The sequence below is a fragment of the Triticum dicoccoides genome, chromosome 6B (assembly GCF_002162155.2).
Source record: "Triticum dicoccoides isolate Atlit2015 ecotype Zavitan chromosome 6B, WEW_v2.0, whole genome shotgun sequence".
NCBI classification, from domain to species: Eukaryota; Viridiplantae; Streptophyta; class Magnoliopsida; order Poales; family Poaceae; genus Triticum; species Triticum dicoccoides.
This window is the reverse complement of record NC_041391.1, coordinates 399,184,050-399,194,868: the sequence shown is the minus strand read 5'-3', so window position 1 is coordinate 399,194,868 and position 10,819 is coordinate 399,184,050.

The following is a 10,819-nucleotide window of genomic DNA, read 5'->3' as shown; positions in this document are numbered from 1 at the left end:
CACCTAGCATGGAAGATATAGGCAGCCCTAGTTGTAACATGAGCTGCTCAAGCATACAAAATAGAATTTCATTTGAAGGTTTGGAGTTTGGCACATACAAATTTACTTGGAACGGCAGGTAAATACCGCATATAGGAAGGTATAGTGGACTCATATGGAACAACTTTGGGGTTTAAGGAGTTTGGATGCACAAGCAGTATTCCCGCTTAGTACAGGTGAAGGCTAGCAAAAGACTGGGAAGCGACCAACTGAGAGAGCGACAACAGTCGTAAACATGCATTAAAATTAATTTACACCGAATACAAGCATGAGTAGGATATAATCCACCATGAACATAAATATCATGAAGGCTATGTTGATTTGATTCAACTACATGCGTGAACATGTGCTAAGTCGAGTCACTCAATTCATTCAAAGGAGGATACCATCCCATTATACCACATCATAATCATTCTAATAGCATGTTGGCACGCAAGGTAAACCCTTATAACTCATAGCTAATCAAGCATGACACGAGCAGCTATAATCTCTAGATGTCATTGCAAATATGTTTACTTCATAATAGCTGACTCAGGAATGATGAATCATCATATTTACAAAAACAAGAGAGGTCGAGTTCATACCAGCTTTTCTCATCCCAATAAGTCCATCATATGTCGTCATTATTGCCTTTCACTTGCATGACCGAACGATGTGTATAATAATAAGCTGGAATCTGCAAGCATTCAACTCAAGAGAGAAGACAGGATAATATGGGCTCTAAGTTAAATAAACAATCATGCATATAAGAGCCACTAAACATTTTCAATATGGTCTTCTCGACCCCCAAAGGAAACAAAAGAAAATAAAACTATTTACACGGGAAAGCTCCCAACAAGTAAGAAGAAGAACAAGAAATCTTTTTGGTTTTCTTTTTAATTTCTACTACAAGCATAGAATTTAAACTAACTAATTTTTTGGTTTTTTCTTAAGGTTTATCAAACACACAAGAAGAAAACTAGAAAAAGAAATTTAAACTAGCATGGATAATACAATGAAAGAGTATGAGCACCGACGACTAGTGTGTGAACATGAATGTAAAGTCGATGAGAAATACGTACTCCCCCAAGCTTAGGCTTTTGGCCTAAGTTGGTCTAACCAAGGACCGCTGCTACTCTCCCCGGTGTTGTGGGAGGTGTAATCAGGATACCACTGGCTGGTCATCTCCGGATCCCACTGGACAGATGATGCACGATATGGGTCCAGCTCAGCTTCTGGCTCAGGTTCAGGTTCTGGAGTAAAAGCTTGAGCTCGATGATTGTTCACCGCTTCCGGCGTGACAAGACGATTTTCTGCAAGCAAATCAAACAACAGAGGCGCATGCAAGATAATAATCTCAACATGTTTCTTATTAAATCTAACTTTATACAAGAGCATCTTTTCTTCATTGTCAACAATAACTTGTGTGCTACCATGCTCTTGTAATCTAAGATGTGAGGAGGCAATTTTATCTCATCCTCCTCATGGTGCCTAATGGGTATCTGAAAATGTTTAGCAAGACGTGCAGCATAGATACCTCCAAATATGGGGCATTTTGTACAATTCAGGGCTAGCCACGTAGCAACGACGGCACCCATACTAAAAGTATTGTCTCCAAGCAAAGCATGTTGAAGAATGATAATATCGGGAATACTCAAGTTTCCACTATTTCCACAACCAATCTAGCATCTACTAGCAAATATGGCAAAATAGCGTAAAACAGGAAAGTGTATGCTAGAGAATTTTGCCTCAGAGCCCTTCTTTGGCTCTTCTACAACAATAGTTTTAACGAAGCCACCCACATCTTCACAATGGGGTTCCTCTAATTCTCCCTCATAAGGTATCCTACATACCGCACAAAAATGACGTAAAGACATTCTTTGAATTATCATATAAATGAAATGATACTGCAGGCAGTGATTCTTAGTATAATAATAAAAGTTTTGCACGAAAGTATTGGTAAGTAAGAGATACTGATCGATTCGGTCGTTGATGAAACCAGTGAGGCCTGCAGTCTCGATTAAAGCATAAAAGTCTTCATGAATTCCGGCTTCTTTCAAGAAATCCTCGCATGGCCATTCACACGACCGTAATTACGCTAAGCGAGGAAGATTATACTTGGCTTTTTCCTTCTCTTTGTCTTGTTTTTCCTTAGAGCTTTGGCTAGAAGATCCCCTGAAAAGTTTCCTCAACATTTTCTTGAAAATTTCTGAAATTTTAGTAACTTCAAAATAAAAGTGAATAAAACTAAACAAGATTGATAGCAACTACTCCTACAAGTGCCTAGAGCCTATATCATGCATTAGAATTGCTTGGGACCTCATAAATTTAACATGCAAGCTCAAGAACATGGTCACCTATGCAGCAAAAATTTGCAATGAATAAAGCACTAGAACAAAAACTAGTTGGACCAATGGAGGAGTCACATACCAAGCAACAATCTCCTAAAGCAGTTTTGTGAATGGAGCTTTGAGCTAGGAGATCAAAAATCGCAGCAAAACGAGCTAGAACTCATGCTTGAGTGGGATGGGGATTTTTTTGGGTAGAAGATGAAGTGTGTGGGTGCTAGCATACGTGGAGGGGGGCCACCAGGGGCCCACGAGACAGGGGCGCGCCCTATAGGGGGGGGGGTCCTCCTCTCTCGTGGCCTGGTGCTTGCCCCTCCTGCAGTGATTTCAGTGCCTAAAATCCTCAAATATTCCAGAAAAAATCATACAAAATTTGCAGGGCATTTGGAGCACTTTTATTTTCGGACTATTTTTTTAATGCATGGATAATTCAGAAAACAGACAGATAATACTATTTTTGCTTTATTTATTCTAAATAACAGAAAGTAAAAAGAGGGTACAGAAGGTTGTGCCTTCTAGTTTCATCCATCTCGTGATCATCAAAACGAATCCACTAACAAGGTTGATCAAGTCTTGTTAACAAACTCATTCCGAATAACATGGAACCGGAGAAATTTCGAATAACACTAAGTTACCTCAATGGGGATATGAAAATCCCCAACAATAAGAATATCATACTTTTTCTTGACAGTAGGGAGAGGAAATTCAAAACCTCCAAAAATGATAGTTGGAACTTTTTCAATAGAATTGATGCTACGAACTTGAGATTGTTTCCTCGAAAAGTGTACCGTATGCTCATTACCATTAACATGAAAAGTGACATTGCCTTTGTTGGAATCAATAACAGCCCCTGCAGTATTAAGAAAAGGTCTACCAAGGATAATAGACATACTATCGTCCTATGGAATATCAAGCAAAACAAAGTACGTTAAGATAGTGACATTTGCAACCACAACAGGCACATCCTCACAAATACCGACAGGTATAGCAGTTGATTTATCAGCCATTTGCAAAGATATTTCAGTAGGTGTCAACTTATTCAATTCAAGTCTACGATATAAAGAGAGAGGCATAACACTAACACCGGCTCCAAGATCACATAAAGCAGTTCTAACATAATTTCTTTTAATAGAGCATGGTATAGTTGGTACACCGGTATCTCCAAGTTTCTTTGGTATTCCACCCTTAAATGTGTAATTAGCAAGTATGGTGAAAATTTCAGCTTCCGATATCTTTCTTTTATTTGTAATGACATCCTTCATATACTTAGCATAAGGATTTACTTTTAGCATATCAGTTAAGCGCATACGTAAGAAAATAGGTCTAATCATTTCAGCAAAGCGCTCAAAATCCTCATCATCCTTTGACTTGGATGGTTTAGGAGGAAAGGGCATGGGTTTCTGAACCCATGGTTCTCTTTCTTTACCGTGCTTCCTAGGAACAAAATCTCTCTTATCATAACGTTGATTCTTTGATTGTGGGTTATCAAGATCAACAGAAGGTTCAATCTCTACATCATTGTTTTTGCTAGGTTGAGCATCAACATGAACATTATCATTAACATTATCACTAGGTTCATGTTCATCACCTGATTGTGTTTCAGCATCAGAAATAGAAATATCATTGGGATTCTCAGGTGTGTCTACAGTAGGTTCACTAGAAGCATGCAAAGTTCTATCGTTTTACTTTTTCTTCTTTTTAGAAGAACTAGGTGCCTCTAAATTATTTCTGTGAGAATCTTGCTCGATTGTCTTAGGGTGGCCTTCAGGATACAAAGGTTCCTGAGTCATTCTACCAGTTCTAGTAGCCACTCTAACAACAAAGTCATTTTTACTATCTAATTCTTCAAGCAAATCATTCTAAGCTTTAAGTACTTGCTCAACTTGAGTAGCAACCATAGAAGCATATTTGCTAACGCGGTGAAGTTCATCTTTAACTCTAGCTATATTATCACCTACACGTCCTATCTCGAAAGCATTATTCTTTAACTCTCTACCAACATAAGAATTAAAACTTTCTTGTCTAGCCATAAAGTCATCAAATTCATCTAAGCATGGGCTATGAAATTTAGTAGAGGGAATTTCAACTTTATCATATCTATAGAGAGAATTTACCTTTACTGCCTGTGTCGGGTTATCAAGACAATGTGGTTCTTCAGGCGGTATATTAAGACTATGTATTTCTCCAATAGGAGGTAAATTCTTAACATCTTCAGCTTTAATACCTTTTTCTTTCATTGATTTCTTTGCCTCTTGCATATCTTCAGGACTGAGAAATAAAACATCTCTCTTCTTCGGAGTGGGTTTAGGAATAGGCTCAGGAGTTGGCTCAATAGGTTCAGGAATTGGCTCGGGGAGAGTCCAATTATTTTCATTAGTCAACATATTATTCAACTGTATTTCAGCTTCGTCTACTGTTCTTTCCCTGAAAACACAACCAGCACAACTATCCAAGTAGTCCTTGGAAGCATCGGTTAGTCCATTATAAAAGATATCAAGTATTTCATTTTTCTTAAGAGGATGATCAGGCAAAGCATTAAGTAACCGGAGAAGCCTCCCCCAAGCTTGTGGGAGACTCTCTTCTTTGATTTGCACAAAGTTATATATTTCCCGCAAGGCAGCTTGTTTCTTATGAGCAGGGAAATATTTAGCAGAGAAGTAATAAATCATATCCTGGGGACTACGCACACAACCAGGAGCAAGAGAATTATACCAAGTCTTAGCATCACCCTTTAATGAGAACGGAAATATCTTAAGGATATAAAAATAGCGAGACTTCTCATCATTAGTAAACAGGGTAGCTATATCATTCAACTTGGTAAGATGTGCCACAACAGTTTCAGATTCAAGGCCATAAAAAGGATCAGATTCAACTAAAGTAATAATATCAGGATCAACAGAGAATTCATAATCCTTATCGGTAAAACAGATAGGTGAACTAGCAAAAGCACGGTCAGGTTTCATTCTAGCATTAAGAGACTGTTGCTTCCATTTAGCTAATAATTTCTTAAGATCATATCTATCATTGCAAGCAAAGATTTCCCTAGCAGCTTCTTCATTCATAACATAACCCTTAGGAACAATAGGTAATACATAATCATTGGGAGAACCTTCATCATCACTATCATCAATAATAGGTTCTTCAATATTTTCATCCCCCTAACTCTAGCAAGTTGGTCATCAAGAAATTCACCTAATGGCAAAGTAGTATCACACACATAAGTAGTTTTATCATGCATAGCAGAAGTGGCATCATCAATAACATGCGACATATCAGAATTCATAGCAGTAGCAGGTTTAGGTGTCGCAAGCCTACTAATAACGGAAGGAGAATATAATGCAGAGCTAGATGGCAGTTCCTTACCTCCCCTCATAGTTGAGGGCAAAATAGTAGTTCAGTCGTCTTTCAAGTTCTTCATAGTGATCAACAAATATAAATCCCAAGTGACTCAGAGAATAGAGCTATGCTCCCCGGCAACGGCGCCAGAAATAAGTCTTGATAACCCACAAGTGTAGGGGATCGCAACAGCTTTCGAGGGTAAAGTATTCAACCCAAATTTATTGATTCGACACAAGGGGAGCCAAAGAATATTCTTGAGTATTAGCAGTTGAGTTTTCAACTCAACCACACCTGGATAACTTAGTATCTGCAGCAAAGTATTTAGTAGCAAAGTAGTATGATAATAAAGGTAACGGTAGCAAAAGTAAAGATAAATGTTTTTGGGTTTTTGTAGTAGTTGTAACAGTAGCAACGGAAAAGTAAATGAGCGAAGAACAATATGTGAAAAGCTCGTAGGCAATGGATCAATGATGGATAATTATGCCGGATGCGATTCCTCATGTAATAGCTATAACATAGGGTGACACAGAACTAGCTCCAGTTCATCAATGTAATGTAGGCATGTATTCCGTAAATAGTCATACGTGCTTATGGAAAATAACTTGCATGACATCTTTTATCCTACCCTCCCGTGGAAGCGGGGTCCTAGTGGAAACTAAGGGATATTAAGGCCTCCTTTTAATAGAGAACCGGAACAAAGCATTAGCACATAGTGAATACATGAACTCCTCAAACTACGGTCATCACCGAGAAGTATCCCGATTATTGTCACTTTGGGGTTGTCGGATCATAACACATAATAGGTGACTATAGACTTGCAAGATAGGATCACGAACACACATATATTCATGAAAACATAATAGGTTCAGATCTGAAATCATGGCACTTAGGCCCTAGTGAAAAGCATTAAGCATAGCAAAGTCATAGCAACATCAATCTCAGAACATAGTGGATACTAGGGATCAAACCCTAACAAAACTAACTTGATTACATGGTAAATCTCATCCAACCCATCACCGTCCAGCAAGCCTACGATGGAATTACTCACGCACGGCGGTGAGCATCATGAAATTGGTGATGGAGGATGGTTGTGATGATGACTGCGATGAATCCCCCTCTCCGAAGCCCAGAACGGACTCCAGATCAGCCCTCCCGAGAGAGATTAGGGCTTGGCGGCGGCTCCGTGTCGTAAAACACGATGAAACTTTCTCTTTGATTTTTTTCTCCCTGAACGTGAATATATGGAGTTCGAGTTGATGTCGGTGGAGGTCCAGGGGGCCCACGAGATAGGAGGCCGCGCCCTACGCGGGGGGGGGGGGGGCGCCCCCTGTCTCGTGGATAGCCTATGGGCCCCCTGGCATTAATTCTTTCGCCAAAAATTCTTATTAATTCCAAAAAGTTCCTCCGTGGATTTCCAGGACATTCCGAGAACTTTTCTTTTCTACACATAAAACAACATCATGGCAGTTCTGCTGAAAACAGCGTTAGTCCGGGTTAGTTTCATTCAAATCATGCAAGTTAGAGTCCAAAACAACGGCAAAAGTGTTTGGAAAAGTAGATACGTTGGAGATGTATCACGCAGCGGCTTCCAAGACACCAACACCGGTGCCCACGGCGTGCTCTTCCCAGGTTGTGCGTGATGAGCAGCGTCACCCTGCTGGTGACCCTGTGCGCCGCCCTGGGAAGAGTCCTGTGCACCTATCACATGATGAGGAGGGCCAGCATGCGCGCCGAGGGGCTGATGGAGGTGGCGAACGGCTGCGGGGCCGTGACGCAGCTCCTTCTAACATGGTTAGAAGTTGAGGCACATCACGGTCCACCCAGTTTTCGCTGCCACCCACACCAGCGGAAGCCCTAGCACGTGCGCAGCTGCTCCTTGATTTTCCTCCCGCCGTGGAGAAGCTCGAAGAATGGAGGGCCACCGTCCGGAGCCTCGTCGGCATCGCCAACAACGATGAGTTGCGGCCGGCGGGACCCGTAGGCCGTCGCTTCGCCGGGCCACCACATGTCAGCAGAGGCCGTGCCAAAGATGATGCAGCCACGGTGTACTCCCCACCTCCATCCCGGCCACCACGGGCGTCGGTCTGTCGCGATGACGCCCGTGATGATATCTCCATCGCGTCGTCCGACCTGTGAACCAACCGCGATCAGCATCAAGTCCTTCGGGAGTGGGCTCATGAGGATGCTCGAACTACGATCGAGCACCAACATGACGCGCGACACCAGTCGGACAGGCGGGCAGGGCCCGCTACAGACCACCCAGCCCTGGGAGGCTACGGTGGCCTACCCTACAAGGTGGGTTGTCCGGCTTTCACCCGTGAGCTGCGGCAGATCCAATGGCCCTCCCACCGTACATTCAAGCCCAACGCTGGCGAGAAGTACGACGGCAAGACTCACCCGTCAGAGTTCCTCAGCATCTAGAACATCGCGATGCAAGCTGCTGGGGCCCGCGACGATAAGGTGCTTGCCAACTACTTCCCGTTGGCACTCAAGCCTAATGTTATGTCATGGTTGATGCACTTGCCGGTGGATTCCATCTCTTCTTGGGCGGATCTGTGCCATGATTTTGTTGGCGCCTTTACCGGAGGTCACGAAGCTCATGGCCAGGCGAGTGATTTACACATCATCCCCCAGAAGGAAGGAGAAAACTTGCGCAAGTACATCCAGAGGTTCAGCCGGGTGCAGTACAACATCCCCGATGTTCATCCTGCCGCTGTGATCAGTGCGTTCCATCAGAACGTGTGCAACCGCAAGATGCGTGAAGAGCTGGCGATGAACAAGGTCAAGGATGTGGCCAAGATTTATGTCCTGGCCGATCGATGCGCTCGCAGTGAAGAGGGAAGGAAGTACCCCGACGAAGATGCCGACACGGAAACCGACTCCACTGGCGACACCGCCACCCCAGTGAAGAAGGGCCGACGCCGTAATAGGAAGTGCAAGGGCAAAGCCGTGCTTGCCGTTGATGGATCCAACGACACCGGAACCACCAAGAAGACCAAGGCAAGCGACCCCGGGAAGGAGGTTGCCGGGTGTGTCACTTGCCGGGCCTTGGCGGCCGCCAACAAGCAAGGAGGCTCCGACAAGCAGTACTACAAGATCCACCGTACCAAGGGCCATGACCTCCAAAACTGCCGGCAGGTAGAGCTGCTCGCCAAGAAGCAGAAAGCCGAGTACGAGCGGCGGGACAAGTATAAAGGCCCAGATGGTGCCGAGGGATCCGGCAAGAAGCGTGGCGGCCAAGGAGGCCGCCGCAGCAAGGATAATCAGCAGGAGAGGCCCGCCGGGGCCGCGACAAGAAGTAGGAAGACGATGATCATGGTGAGGACGACGAGTTCGGCGACCACGAGTTTCAGAAGGCCACAGAGGCCATGTGCGTCGATGGTGGTGCCTCGCTGCATATGTCCCACCGCCACTCAAGCAGTGGGCGCGTGAGATTACGGCGGTGGAGCCATCATTCAATGCATGGAAGCCACTGAAATGGTCCAGCACGCCCATCATCTTCGACACCGAGGACCACCCTGAACGCACTACTGCGGTCGGGTTCTTGCCATTGTTGGTTTCACCAACAATCCGCAACCTCAAGGTGACAAAGATGTTGGTTGACGGTGGGGCCGGCCTGAACTTAATCTCGCCTGTTGTGGTCAAAAGGCTGCAGATCCCCGATGGAGACCTCGAGGAGACGGGCACGTTCTAAGGAGTTAACCCGGGGAGGAACCAACCAAAGGGAAAGGTCACGCTGCCCATGACATTCGGAGGCGAGCTGAACCACAGGACGGAAAGGATTGTTTTTTATGTAGCCGAGATCCCCTTGCTTTACAACGGGATCCTCGGCCGCCCGGCACTAGCCAAGTTCATGGCGGCTTCACACTACGCCTACAACATGCTGAAGATGCCCGGGCCGATGAACATCATCACCGTCCCCTCTGACAAGAAAGATGCGTTGATCTGCGCCGACCAACTCTACCGGGAAGCAGTTGCAGCAGCTGCCATCAAGGCACCTGCTCCTGCCGACGGAGCCCCGGGGGGGGGGGGGAGAAGACCGGCGAGACCCCTCGCACCCACTCTGGCAAGCGCACCTCTTCAGGGTGTTGCGCTCCCGTTGATGATGTGCCAGAGAGCTCCGCCGGCAAGAGCAAGAAGTCCAGAGCCACGCCACCAGAGACCAAGAAGGTGCCCATCAAGGAGGACGGCACGGGGGGAGCGTTTACCATAAGCTCCACCCTCGACGGCAAATAGGAAAGCGAGCTCGTCACCTTCCTGCGGGCGAATGTCGATGTGTTTGCATGGCAAGCCTCCAACATCCGCAGTGTTCCCAGGGAGGTGATTGAGCACCACCTTGCTGTATGTCCTCATGCGCGACCTGTCAAGCAGAAGGTCAGGAAGCAAGCTCTGGAGAGGCAGGAGTTCATCATGGAGGAAATCAGAAAACTAGAGGCGACAGGCTTAGTGAGAGGAGTACTCCATCGAACGTGGTTGGCCAATCTGGTAGTAGTGCGCAAGGCAAATGGGAAGTGGAGGCTGTGTATTGATTACACAGACATCAATAAGGCCTGTCCAAAGGATCCCTTCCCGTTACCGCACATCGACCAGATTGTTGACTCCACGGCTGGGTGTGACCTGTTATCATTCCTTGATGCCTACTTAGGATACCACGAGATCTTCATGACAAAAGAAGACGAGGAAAAGACAACATTCATCACCCCATGTGGTACGTATTGCTTTTTACGGATGCCTTTCGGGTTGAAGAGTGCTGGCTCAACCTTTGCGAGAGCAGTCCAAATTGGTTTTGAGCCCCAACTACACAGAAATATGGAAGCTTATATGGATGACGTAGTGGTCAAAACCAAGGACAAAGCGGATCAAGGACGTGCGTCGACTCACTGGCTGCGTTGCTGCCATGAGCCGGTTCATCTCCAAGTCCGCAGAGCATGCCCTTCCTTTTTTCAAGATCCTAAAGAAGGCAGGGCCAGTGGAGTGGACCCCAGAGGCCGAGGCAGCACTGCAGGATTTGAAGAAATACCTCTCCTCTACCCAAGAGCTGGTTTCGCCCAAACCACAAGAACCGTTGCTGCTTTATCTAGCGACAACAAATCAGGTTGTTAGCGCCGCACTGG